The sequence below is a fragment of the Arctopsyche grandis genome, chromosome 11, assembly GCF_051622035.1.
Source record: "Arctopsyche grandis isolate Sample6627 chromosome 11, ASM5162203v2, whole genome shotgun sequence".
In the NCBI taxonomy this organism is placed as follows: domain Eukaryota; kingdom Metazoa; phylum Arthropoda; class Insecta; order Trichoptera; family Hydropsychidae; genus Arctopsyche; species Arctopsyche grandis.
In genome coordinates this window covers 22,682,503-22,696,342 of record NC_135365.1, presented here as the reverse complement: position 1 = coordinate 22,696,342, position 13,840 = coordinate 22,682,503, and the positions used below count along the sequence as shown (strand labels likewise).

Here is a 13,840-nt window from a genome sequence, read left to right as displayed (position 1 = left end):
TAACTATTTCAATACCGATTTTGACTTTGGTTCCGACTTCGGTTACAATTACAATTACAACGACAATTGTATTTTATATATAACTTTATTTTAATGCATATCTCAATTCGTTTTCCGAAACCACCGGTTGAAAGACAAATAAGTTAGAGAACTATACGCTATAAGTTGGACAAAATAAGTGCTCGAATGGTACCCAAGAGAGAGAGAGAGAGAGAGAGTAAAAGTATGCAAGGCAGATATTTGATCAGATAAGTGATAAACTTTTGTTCGGTTATATAGACGTATCATAGATACCTTCTTCCAACAGTCAATGATGAAATGCTGAAAATGATGATTCGCTCACTAATTCAACCTACTAACAACATGAATACATTGTAGAATTCAAACAAAATCAAGCTAACTAATAAATTGCAAGATATTACTAGAGTTCAAACATTACCGCAAAGTACGCCATATACATACATACACCAAAGAGAAATAAGAGTAAGAAACGGTGACTCCTTTCGGATATTTACGTCGAATCGTTACTTATTCAAGAGTGTGGGTGGTGGAGAAACTCGCACGATCGGAATCGCACAACTTTCGAACGATCCGAAACGAAAGTTTTAATTATATTAAATTATTCCGCGCTCTGAGCGTGTTTCATTACTAATAACAGCTCCAGGTGTGACCCTACCAACCCCCTTCACCTTTTCATCCCACACCGTCCACCCTTTTTGGCCGTGCGTCTCTAATTATCCGAAATTTCATGTTTTTGTTCTAATACGTTTAATTTGTTTATTTGGTTAAGTCGTCCGTGCGCCTGTGCTATGTACATTGTACATACATATATTGACCCAAACGAAAGTTATCGCCTGTAAATATTGATGAGCTTAAGTTTCTGTATATTTTGTCTGCCTTCGTTTAAAAGTTTCGAAGTATAATAAATACAATATTTATGTATGTACACACGTAATACATACATATCTTAATACATATTTGTGAATTTCGAACGAGTATTCTTTCATTATCAATCTCCATATAATACGAGACGATTGTTGTTTTAATAATTGAACACATTATGAATCTTTGTATTATATTACACAGTTAATAATGAAGTTTTATTTCAAGTATACGCGTGAGATGAATAATGAGCTTTCTTAACTTTATACTCTCCTTCGCATTAGACCATTATATACATATATACCTTAGACCAAAACTTGAATTTGCTCATTGCATCTAGAACCCTTATTTTAAAACAGACGTATGTTTAGAAAAGGTCCAACGAACAATTACAAAAATGCCTTCACTTTCATATAATATGAAATTAAAAAGAATGATGTAAACTTTGGAGACGAGAATAGTGAGAGGTGATCTACATAATTTAAGATTATAAAATTATATATAACCATAAGAATTATCTTATGATAAATCTCCTTTCATTTTACATAAAATCACACTGAGAAGTCAGACAATCTCAGACTCAAAAAAAAAATGTACTTCAAAATAATTAGATAATCCTTCTTATCTACATAATACAGTGATTAAAATTTGAAATAGTCTATCCAATGAATAAGTAATACTTCTAATAACTTAAGCCTTTTTAAAAAAAAAGATTTTGATAATTATTTTGAGTTTGTATTTTTGTATAACTTTATGTATTTTTACAATCTCCTTGGGTTCATCGGCTTCGCCGACTTTTCCAAGTATTCATAAATAAAAAATATAATATGAAGTACTCGTTTATAATATTATGGACTTATAAAAATAAAATGGAGATAAAAAGCGCTGCAAATAAGCTTTTTAATAATTTCGAAATACTGTTAACAACTTAACACTTTTTATCCTCGGAATAGTACCAATTATTCAATTTGCCTTTTTTAGCTGGAAAAAGTCAAAAAAATACATTTTTAAAAGTAAATATTAATATTATATATTAACTATTTTCATCGATATCTAGAATATCTACACTAAATTGATACTTATTTACATAAATCGCACATTCAAATATTCGATTTTGATATTATTTGCTTTAAAGCGTCAAACATAAATAGCACTATAAATCAACATCCACTCTCGGCCATATTCGAGCAAATCAACACTGAGATCTGACCCATAAATTTTCGCCCGAATATTTCAACGATCCCGAAACCGCCAGGCCACCACGGTCATTGAAAGAAAGCATTCGTTACACGCGAAATCCATTAAAATCATCTCAACGTCGGATGCGTCAACCCCACTACGGCGTTCCTCAGTCGGCACCCTTAAATTCCTATCCCCTTCGGAATAGCCCGGCCGTCGTTCGTGCAACTCGACCAAAAGGAGGGAAACTGTCGCCAATTTCTGGCAGCTAACCGCAAAGGGGCGGGCACACCTAAGGTCAAATTTAATCCGGAGACTTTTTTCCCCGACCGAAAGAAAAGGACGACCCTCCGATTTTAATCATATTACGCTTAACGAATTCCGGGTCGGCGTAAAAGCTAACCGCGATTTTTTTTTGCACCAGACGCACACAGGAGTTGCGCGAACTTCGGTGACCACTTCGTCGAAGGGTCAATTTTGCGCGAAAACCCTTACCCGACCGCGGAATCCGACCGAACGCGTTATACAAGCCGCCACACTCTAAGGGTGGCCATTCACTTAAGAAAGATTCATCTTTAGACAAATTCATTTATATTTTTATTTTATTTTATTTAATCAATCACGCACACTCGTCTTTAAAGATCACTCCAATGCACCGAGTTACAGATGAAAAAATGTCAATTATAAATACATAAATATATTTTACATTAAACACGACATCTATGACCAAACATTGTACAGTAGACAAATACGATGTACATATATCCACATAGACAAATTTGCAGCATTTATACAAATCAAGATGCTGATTAACTCGAATTTCGCAAGATAAATAGAACAGGAATGCCAATTTGCAGGAACTTTTTCAATGAAAATCGGATAAATTACCAGTGGGATCGAACCCGTGACCACTTTGATCGAAAGCATTATATGCTAACCACTAGTCAAACCAATCATGCACACTCGTCTTTACAGATCAATTCAATGCGTCAAGTGTACCAAGCAGATCAAAAAATATCAATTTTTAATACATAATTATACATATGTATGTATATGTTACATTAAACACGACATCTATGGTCAGGAACGACATATGTTAGGACAGTTAAACCAATTTGTAGGAACATTTTAAATGAAAATCAGAAAAATTGGCTAATTCTGATAGGAAATAATCAACCTGGAGTCACATATCCAAGGCTTGGCGACTTGTCGAATACAAAGAACCAACATACAGATAAGGTACGACAAAATACAATCGTTCGAATGATCCGAATGATCAATCTCAAAGTGAACTAAAAAGAAAATTTCTGATATTTGTAAAAATAATTTGCGTTATACCTATATTTTGTCGAAACTTGTCTAGAGACAAATATCTACGTGAGTGACCTCCTTAAGGGACTGTTGGATTTCCGGGGAATTCGGAGCGTTTAAAAAATTTCAACGTCAATCAAACCGCACCGCTGCTCACTCTCTCGACTGTCGAGAGAGCGTTTTTAATCATCGTCTGAACCGAGTTACGACTTCATAAATCAAACAGGACTATAGTGAGCGATAAAGAGCGGTCGTAAAACGACCGTAAAGTATCCTAGTTAGTCCTGAAAAGCGCTGAAAAAGTTTTGCAACGACCGAAGAATTCGATCGAAACTGAACGTCGTAAAAGCGTGAGTTAAATTCAACGCGGCGGAAAAGCTCGCCGGTCGGTTCGAACAAGGAGAATTTTCCCGCGGAAAATTCGCCCCCCCCCCCCCCCTCCCATTCTTGACTTTACTCCGCGTTAGCTCGAATTCGACGAAAAATTTTCATCTTGATTCAACTCTCCGGGGGGGGGGGGGGCCTTGTCGAATAATGTAAATTAATCGATTTCGAAGGTCAACATTCAATACGGGATAAAGTAAACATTCGTCATGGTACAAATGAAACCGGCGGAAAATCCCATAAAATAAATTTAAAATCGTACCGAAAGCTATTTGTGCAGGTACTTATTTATTGTTCCGAATTGCTTTTTACGCTCACGCAAATATTAACGACCATCCAGACCGACGTTGAGAACACAATCGCAAAATATTGGCCGTATTATAATTAACGATTTATCAACATACAATTTCGCAGCCCATTTTCAGGAACATTCGAAACGAAATTTCACACCTAATTTTCAATTACAAGATAGCCAACTTTCATTCAAAAAATTTCTCGTTCTTATTATCATACAATTCAATTATTGAGTCCAATAAATTCGCACCAATTTATACGAAATAAAGGTCAAATATGTACACAAAATATTTCCAAAAAATTTTTCGGACAAATTTCTCAGAATTTAATACGATATGAATCTATATTCGTACCACCATTAATATATAATTTCATTGGTTACGGATAACGTGACGTCGTTCGCCTCACTTTGAGAATTGTTTCAAAGCTAAATTCGTACAGTTAAATTTAACAAGAAATCAAAAAAAAAACACATACACACACAAAATCATAATAGCACAAATAAACGTCACGCAAGTAAAACGATTACACTATGATTCATTCATGAATAGGTGGATTTCTTAATACAGCTTTCAATGCGACGTCTTACATACATTTTACAGTACCGTATCGAATACAAAATCACTATTTATATTTTAAAAAAAATTCAATACTTAAACAATATAATATATGAATGCAAAGCGATCACTTAACCTAAATTGAATGCATCAAAATCGCATTTGCGACCGTTTAGTTATCTGACATTGTACTTCGCCGCTTCATTTGATTTTCCTTTGGCATGCGACCGCCATTCTTTATTTGCCGTCGAATATAAAGAATTCTAATGGAAAAATCTATATTTGCAGTGTACGGTGAGTTGAAAAATGAACGGGGGTTAAAAAAAAGTAGAAATGAATGCATTTTTAGCGCATCGAAGCCGCAACGTTCGCGACTATAAGAGCTAACCCGAATCCCGGGGAAAAGAGTTAACTCGCTCGCGAAGGTGAACGAGTTTTGTGTGCAGAAACGGGTCAAGGATCGGAAGTCAGGTAAAAATTCAGTGAATTTTTCAGCGACTTTCTGCCGGAAATAACGCTGAACTGCGATCGTCGACATTCTGATTTAAATTTATTTATTTTTTAATATCTCGATGCATTCCGGATGCGACGTCGAAATAAATTCAACGCACGTTCGATTTTATCACACAGACAGGGATACAGTTGCTGTTGTTGAAATTTTAGGCATTTATCGGATTGTATGCAGAATAGGTACATACATACATCGGAAATGCGTATTGCACTATGCAGTAATTGAATTATACAAATTCCACCTTTTTGCCCAATAAACATAATATGCAACTGCTGCACGTGAAATATTTCAAAATTTAATAAATTATTTTATGTCGAAAAATTATACATTACAGTTTTTATATCGTACGAAATAACGTTTAATTATATAGAAAAAAAAACATACCTTGAGTGCCCATTTCTGTTGTTGTGTTAAATTGCATTTATCTCTTTATACCTTTTAAAAAGTCCCCTATTTTTAAAAGCAATAAAGTTGACTCAAAAGTAATAAAGTTCCTAAAAAGAACTTTACTGCATTTTCCAGAAGCAATATAAGACTTGCATTTTTCTAAAAATAGAATCGCAAGTATTAAAATAATGACTTTTTTCAATACTATTATAATAAACACACTAAGCACTATCTACTACGTATACGAGTTAGCGTATAGTAGCAATGAAACAAGAGTGCAAATCTAAAAACGGTACAATTAATCAAAACGCTACAATTTATACAAAACTCGAATATCAGCTTTTATAAATTCTATGAAAATAAAACGTTTCACATTATTCGACATTTTATGTATAAGCGCAGCTTTCAACAAATCTTAACACGAAAATTCTGCGTAAGAACGGGTTAAATTCTTAAACAAAAATTCCAAACCGCCGTTTCTAAAGCGAGCAAGCATATTTTATAGCGCCATATAAACCAGAGCTCGTGAACAAAAGATATCCTTTTTAATTCAATTTAAAGTCATGATAAATGTACACTATTCTTACGACGACAGCCTCCCCCTCTTTCTTTGCTCCATCAAAAACGGCAAGAAAAGAACCGTAATAAAAATTCTAAAAACACTCCACTGGTACGCAACAACGACATTGAACACAAAACACTCCGAAAAGTATTGTTTGCGCCGTTCGAATGGTTATTAAACTTCCATTTAATCATCGCCACCGACCATCTATCTCGAAATAGACCCGAGATCTATATCTCGATAATATGATTACGTAAGATAACACGGAAGTTGCGCGGCAAGTCTAGGGGGGGGGGGCGGGAGGGGTTAATCCAACCCCTTGGCATCGTTCTTAGTTCGATGCCAAAAACGACGCACGAAGGAGGAATAGGAAGAGAGAGAGACGAAGAAAAGCCGAGTAAAACCAAATTGAAACTTAAAAAACACCTGCGCCGCATGGCCCTTAATATCGAGACGAGAAAATTCTCAGCGATTTTCCCGGAGAAAAACAGACACTGATTTTCCTCAAGTCGATCGCATTGATACTACCGCTAAACTCAATAAACTATGAGAATTTAATTTAAATTATTACGTCATATTTTAATATCATATTATTAATCGGAGCCAATCTTCAGAGAGCCACTTCTTATGGATAATTCTGAGAATTTAATAAAATATTGAAGTATCATTAAATTATCTAATAAATTATCCAAAAGATCTAATAAATTATTTAATATCTGAAATTAAACTTTAGCAAATTAAATTACGTGTATTAACTTTGTAGATGTGTTAAAACGTAAAATACTATTTTAATCACCATTGAATTATTTTGACATTAGAAAACATGACGTAGTTACTGGAAAGTATCTCCTCAACTTGGCAAGAACTCAACAATGTAAAAGTAAAATACATTGTATATCATTATCATCATCACCGAGAATACAGCCGTTCACCATCCACTGCTGGATGAAGGCCCCTCCAATACGCTTCCACTCGTCTCTGCTTTGCGCAACTCTCATTCATCTCACCCTACATATTTTCCTAATTTCGTCTGCCCATCTTCCCTGCGGTCTTTCTTTTACCCTTTTGCATTATCTCGGGTACCATTCTAGCGCTTATTTTTTCCACTTTTCATCCATTCTTCTAGCCACATAGCCGGCCCAGTGCCATTTCAATCTGTTCACTCTATCCACTATATCCACTACCCTTGTCATACTTCTCACCCACGTGTTCCACTTCCTGTCCTTCCTCGTTATGCTGAGCATACAGTTTTCCAGATTTCTTTGAGTGCATTGCACTTTGTGTAACATCTTGGCGTTTAATGTCCAAATTTTACATCCATACGTCATCACTGACAAAACACATGCTAGGGTTTCTATATTCCCGGACTTTTTTGGGATACGGGATGGAGCCCGGGATCGTTCCCGGGATTCCCGGGATCCCGGAACACATGTCAAAAAACATTTTTTTTTCAATTGATATATTTTTTATATAGCATTCATCGTCAAACACAATTGTTTCATCTTCATCCGAATCTAAAAGAGTTTCTTCCATTGTGGAATCGTCAATACAAGAAGGATATACTCGCTTCATAACAGTTTCACCGTAGGATATATGTACATTCGCTTTAATTAAAGAATGTTTTGTTCGGTATAAAATTAGAATTATTAAAAATTTGTGCTAAAAGGTTAGTTTTAGGTTTCTTCTTTCTTCGATTTTAATTTTCAATTCTCAAAATATTCATCGGTAAAGTCAAGTCCTTCAGTATTGAGATTTTCCAAAAATACGATTACTAGAAACGATTTTGGCCAAACGCACAGAACCATTATATTATGATCATAAAATTTCCACGTTCGAGGAATTTGCTATACTTACTGCTAAACAACAAACCTTTGAGAATTTGATTTATTATTTCCCTTCGTGCAGTCGTGAAAATATTGTACATACATATATATTCAAGATTTTTTATTCGAGATAAGAATTCCCGGGACACGGGACAGCAAAAATTTCGTGAATTCCCGGGAATTTCTGTCCCGGGTTGACTCGGGTCAGAAACCCTAGTACATACGTACTAGGCCACAAAGGCCCAAAAGGAGCAAATAAAACGGCGACACAAATTTTCATCAATTTTTCAGCGATAGCCCCGACGCGAATTCTCACGCAGCAGAAGCATCAACAACAGCAGCATCCGAATTTATTCGAACAGTTACACGTTCAATATTGAATTATACGACCCACGTCAAGCCTCGTTATTATAACATCGGTTACAATTTGAAATCCCCGAGCGCGTGCACGGGCACATACATAATATTATTATACAATACTTACATACGTATAAATATTATACGTGCATAAGTTAGTCGAACGTTGAAGTGTCAACCGCGGTGTACTATCTCACTCTCTGTCTGTATCCGCTACCCGCGCCGCTGAAAATTATTAATGAAGAGCTTGACTCATTTTTCAGCACCTGACTGAGAAATCTTACTCGGTGATTAATGACGAGCTACCGCAGTGGGAATCTTCAGCAGATGAGAGCCGAGACCCGACACTAATGGCAGATGGAAACGTAAACACGCCGGTGTCAACGACGAAGGATTTTCCCCGGTGACGCGATTTCCGTTACACCGTTTTCCCATTTCGGAAAATTAAAGCCGAACCCCGTCCTCCACCGATATCACACCGGGGAAGAAAAAAAACCAAGTCATCAGATTTATGTACGCGCAACCTCCTGCGAACGTTTTCGTTTTATCGACGATGACGATTAGAGAGATAATCCAGACGTGTCGATCAGATTCGAGTTCGATTTTGTAAGCTGCGGAAGCCAATTGGCAATAGACAAAAAAAGGAAAAATGTCACTTACATTATATATATATATATATATATATATATATATATATATATATATATATATATATATATATATATATATATATATATATATGTATATATATGCAAATAGAAGCCAAAGCTAACCTTCTTACATAGTTTCTTAAGTCAGTGAACATCAGAGTGGTTTAGTAATCATAAACAAAGGTAATAATAAAATAATGAAATATTATTTTAAAAAAAATTACTACTTCCGGCTTACGAATTTTCACCAAAACCTTATTGGCTCCAGTTAGTACATATAGGGAATAAAAATAAATATATTATAAGCTTAATAGGTTCAGTAGTTCGGAGAAAATCATAGGTCACAACTTTTTTGTGTTTCCTAATAGGAAAAACCCCATTTTCTTAACATTGATACAAGGATTATACCTAAATTATATAATTTACAAATAATTTATTTATTAATTTCAGTTCAATACACCAAAAAGTTTCTGAGAAAAACATAAAAAAACCTCGATTCTCAAGAGTAAACGCACTATAGTCTTCCGGTTGAGGTAAGTATTTAAAACATCAGTATATAAAATTTATGATTTCTATAATATTTCAAAATATTTCAGTCTGATTCGTTGAACGGTTTGGTGGATAATTGAATCCAAAAACTTAAAAAAGGAAACCTGCAAATAAGGGGAGGTACCATTTCCGGTCAACTTAAAAATTAAAAAAAGAATTCTAAAATCACAAAAACGTGCTTGGTGATCGATTCCGAGTTTGATCGGTCAAAATCTCGAGTTTCAATTTTCGCATGATCATTTTCATTAAAATTGTATCTATTGCTACTACGTATGTATGTATGTACATACATACATAGAGTAATTATAAAGAAAGTATATTATATTTTAACGAAAAGAGATATGTATGTTCGAATATGTTTTTTTAATTAATAAGTAAAACTGAGGCATCGATTTCGAAATGAATCCAGAAAAATTTAGATATGATCTATTTCTATACATAAATGTATAACTTAACTTTTCAAATATCGTACATTCGAAAAATGTATATCATTTATTAATGAAAAGCATAGTAAATTTATTTTTTAAAACGTATATAAACTTTTGGCTCTGAGAGTGCTTTTTGCAAACTTATTTTCTCAACCGTTGATAAACAATCTTTTTATATACCTATACTGTGTTAAATTAGCACAATTTTACCGCGCAGTGAACAAAACAGAAAACACAATTTATTTTAACGACATAAAACAATGTGAAAGGAATGCGATGAATTTTCAACACTGTAAGAAATATATATGTTGTGTCTGATAATGGAATAGAAAACTTTTTAAATTTGAAGTACTAAAAATACGGAAAAATTCAGCACAGCTCCTCACTGTAAAACAAAATTCTAAAAATAGATAGATAAAAGATATACGTTGTAAATTTCCCGAACTTATAATAAATATTATATTCATACATGAAAACTTTCAAACCTACATACATACATTTACAGATGAGAAATTACAAAAAAAATATGAACATTCCAAATGACTGTCATATCGTACGCCAAATAAATTTCTCATTGAAATGATTTCTTCGCGGAAAATTTTTGCCTCTTCGTAAATATAAGAAAATTTGATTATTTTTCCAAAGAAAATCGCATCACGTCGCCCTTGGCGATACCTTTACAGTTTTATTCAGGTTATATTATACAATGTAAAAGCCCGAATTGTATGCTTACGTGTTTGTTTGTCGGAAAAATCAAACACTTAATTTGCGAACAATCACGACATTTGCGAATCCAATAATAGCGGTCAAATTTAAGTGACCCGTGTAAAATTCGCATGTCATTGAATGAAAATGTATTACAAACCGTTTTACGAAATTAAATTTCACATTTGCCATTTATATAATTAAAATAAACTATTCATAAGTGTTTCGTACATTTATTAATCAATACAACCAATAACGCGTAATGAAAAATTGAACTCATCCATTCATAGCAATATTTTATAATACATATTTAAGTCACACGACAATCCATTACGCATATATGTATGTATATGCACTTCAGTACATACATATGTATGTATATACCTATAAAATATATATCTTACAGGGATAATTTCGGGAAATATGTCCTATGGATTACTAGGCTGAGACACAAAATTTAATATTCAATGCGGTACCGAAGGATTCACTGAACCGGAAAATCATAATTCGTAAAGTTAATATACGTTCATAAATACGAATATTCGTTACCCGCTTACTCTACCTACAAACATACATATATTGTATACGAATATACAGATATATGTATAATATATACACGTTTTCAAGATGATATGATGTGATTTCAAATCGTGTCAATACAGCATGTGGATATAATGAAATTCAATTTATACAAATGGAATTTTCCAATCGGGAATCCCATTTTCGAAGAACCGATAGCTTCAGACAAATATTATATTATATATGTACATGTTTATGCGTTTACCGTGTCAATGACAATATACAGGAAATATATCTTGTGTGATCTTTTCATTTGCCAGTCTCTTTGAAATGTTGATTTGTGTACATATTTACTTCGCTTCGTTGATTCGCCTTAAAAATTTATAAACACATTTTATTTACATATATTATATAATACATATATTTACATTTACATAATGGTTTTGAGGTAAATGTATATAGTTTTGTATAGACAATGTACGTTACAAATGTGGGTCAATCAGAATAAGCTGAATATTACACATTGAGATTATTGTATTATATTATACATATATTCAAAACATAAACATACCTAATTGAATAATTATGTAGTAACTAATATACTCGTGTTATATACATATAATATAAACATATTATAATCATTATGCGTCTGAATTACTAATTAATAAACATATAAGAAATATATTAATCATATAAAGCTCTATACAATTCAAATTGACGATTGAACGGAAAATTTTCATTGAAAGCAAATGAATATTTTTAATTATTTTTTATTTGAAAAATATTAAATAAAAACACAATCCATTAAATATGCTTGTATACTTTTAATACATACATTCAAAATGCAATATATTTTGGTACATAGTACACACAATCATTCCAGATTGGATAATTATGAGGCAAAGAAATACTCGACGAAACAAATAATAAGCCTTATTAGGAATCAAAAAACACCTAATATACATATAATAAAAACATATATAAAGTATATACGCAAATTTTAAATATCTATTTGTACCAGAATCGCCACACAATTAGTATTATTTACAAAAGGAAACATACCTAAGAGTGAAACGTTTCAAATTCACGATGAACCGATGACGGCAGTGTATGTAAGTTGGATAGATGAAAAAAAAACAGTTGAATAAACTTGATTTTTTTCTTAAACAAAATTTATATTTTTGAATTAAATATCGTCGTATTATATATGTTTAATATTAAATGCTTACATTCTGTTCAAAAATTTTATAAAATACGTATTTTTTATAGATTTAATTAAGATATAGTGATACCATACAGTTTTTTTTTTTAATATTATGAATACAAAAGCAATTTTTTTTTTCATGTTGAACCTACTGACCGTATTGACCTTAATTTATTTATTGATTTGAAATATAATAAATTTTAATCGTATTTAAATGTATTCAAAAGAAGAGTTACAAACCATATAAATTTCAATCCCGATCAATTAAATTAATTGACATAAATATGTATTATAAATGGAATCATTATAGTTAGACCACTCTAAGCAAGTGTCATTACAAATTCTTGAGCAACCTTGATATTATATGTATATATTTTGAACCATATAATTTTCATAAAATTATATATGTATGTAGTTACTTGACAAGTCAACATTACGTCATTACGTGTGGTAAACATTATAAACATATAACAAACAGGCGGAAAAGCTATCACATATCAAATTGCGTACGAAACAGACCTATAATAATATATGTAGTTGTTTTTTTAATACAAACGTATACAGTTAGCACAAGAAACACAATTCAAATTGAATATCCGAATCAATAGATAAGTCAGTTCGCTGAACCTTCACCTGAAACGTCAACTTCAAAGTCAAAAGGTATTATATAATTGTTTCGACCGTGTGTCCATACATTATATTTTAACCTATAAAACAGTATCGATCAGTCCGAGTCTGACAGGTAGGTACTACACACTACAAAAAACACGTACGTGTAGCCGTGAGTGTCTGTTTCGGAAAATAGTGGGAAAAGTCGGAAAAGCTAGTGCGGAAAAGTGCCGTTGCTGCGCTCATCGATTCGACGCGAATGCGGAACGTAATAAACCGTAGTAGTACTACTTACGTTCGGGGGTGGGGCGAACGATGCTGATGCTGCTGCTGATCTTCACACTGTGACGGTCGGAGGTGGCGGAGGCGCGAGTGCGGGGTCTTTAGAGCGGGTGGGGGGCAAAGGCCAGGGGCGGAGTCGCCGGGGGCGCTGCGGTTCAGCGGGCCATGTGTTTTGGGGGCGCGAGCGCGCGACGCGGTTCACACTCTCTGCCGTAATGGTGGCTAGAGGACGAGGGGCGCACTCACGATAGCGGGGGGCGGGGTGGGAGTGGGGGGTGGAAGAGGGGTGCTCTGCCCCCGACGCGCGTGCGCGCCCCCTTTCAGCAATGGCGGCCGCGGAGTGAGATGAATGTATGCCGGAATGGCTTTCTCTCACTTTCGCGGCAGGCTTGTGCGCGATTTTCACCAAGTGTTTTCATCACGACGCTGAAAATTTAAGATAAATCATGGTTCAGACGTGTGACTTTCCACAACGATATTAACGATAACTTAGTTTAATGGTATGCTTACATAATAATATCTTTGTTAAGGAATAGTAATGTATGAAAATGTGTGAAAATTTCACCCGTTTAGCGGAATTTTCTCAGATTTAACATTTTATTCGAATGTTTTGAGTTCAATTACATCACGAATCACAATCGATTTGG

The 13,840-nt window shown here is 33.9% G+C and overlaps 1 protein-coding gene across 2 annotated transcripts in view; it reads right to left on the bottom strand.

The window, feature by feature from the left end:
• The window catches only part of Nrx-1 (Neurexin 1), a 244,318-nt gene extending 230,908 nt beyond the window's left edge, over positions 1-13,410 (bottom strand). The window contains exon 1 of one of the 2 annotated variants that reach the window (XM_077440739.1): positions 13,207-13,410. The gene's annotated coding sequence lies outside the window, so the exon portion shown is untranslated. The remainder of the gene's footprint in view (positions 1-13,206) is intronic. The other variant, XM_077440738.1, reaches the window with a different exon arrangement.
• Between the last annotated feature and the right edge of the window lie 430 nt (positions 13,411-13,840).